Here is a 1280-nt window from a genome sequence, read left to right on the forward strand (position 1 = left end):
GTGATTCCCAATGTGCTGTTCTTACAATTATCACTGCGCTCACAAACATCATTGCCTTTAACTCCGAATACTGTGTTACAAAAATTATTTCAACAGGCTTATGATCTTCTGATATCGCGTTCTGAACTTTTGTTTATTTCCCATATAAGAGCTCATTCTAATCTCCCCGGTCCACTTACAAAAGGTAATGATATTATTGATAAATTATCGATGGCTAATGTAATTAAAGCTCAAGAGGAACATACTTTACATCACACCAGTGCCAAGGGCTTACAGGCCTCTTCTAAACTTACTCACTGAGTGGCACAGAATATTGTTAGACACTGTGATGCTTGCGCTCCTTTAATTCTCTCTATGCAGTCCCCAGGGGTGAACCCTTGTGGTCTCGAGGTAAATTCACTCTGGCAAATGGATGTGACACATTTACCTCCTTTGGGGAAATTAAAGTATATTCATCACACAATCGATACATTTTCTCATTGGGCCACTCCGTTGGCATCCAAAAAGACAGACGCGGTTATCACTCATTTATTACAATGTTTTGCTATCATGGGAGTCCCACAAACTTTAAAAACTGATAATGCTCCTAGTTATTCTTCTGAGAAGTTTAAAAGTTTTCTACATCTGTATAATATTGTACATATCACAGACATGCCTTTTAATAGTCAGAGACCAGGCATCATTAAACGTGCTAATCGCACACTAAAAACTCAACTTTATAAACAAAAAGGGGGAAGAGGGGGTATCACGGATACTGTAATAATATCAGCCCAAAGTTTTAAGGTGTTTGGAAAATCCCCCGTTGATATTCCCTCTGGCCTCCCTTGGCTCATTACCAAGAGTTTTGAATATTTGAAATGGGATAAATGCAGAGGTCATCAACCCAGATTATTGTTAAATGATTCAGAAAACTCAGGGCCAGTTGTTAGCGACTGGAGCCCTCATGGTGATTTCGTGGGGACATTTGAACATATTCCTTTAAAGTGACATTGGTATAATCACACTCTATTAGGAACCAGGAATGAAACTGTTGTTTGATATGATGATGGAGGTTTGACCCCCTCCTGTGCCACACTTATTTGGTCAAACCCAAATTCGAAGACACCTTTGGAAATTATTAGCAGCTGGGAAAGAAATGCAAACCTGGGTTGGAAATATGTGTCTTGTTAATAATTCTAATTTTCAAGTTAATTTACATTCCAATTCTTCTCGAAGAATTAAGGTTTGTGTTAAGCCACCTTATGTATTAATGAGTGGACAAATAGACTGGAACCTTACTA

This window comes from Fukomys damarensis, unplaced genomic scaffold (assembly GCF_012274545.1).
Source record: "Fukomys damarensis isolate Sample0158 unplaced genomic scaffold, DMR_v1.0_HiC HiC_scaffold_27, whole genome shotgun sequence".
In the NCBI taxonomy this organism is placed as follows: Eukaryota; Metazoa; Chordata; class Mammalia; order Rodentia; family Bathyergidae; genus Fukomys; species Fukomys damarensis.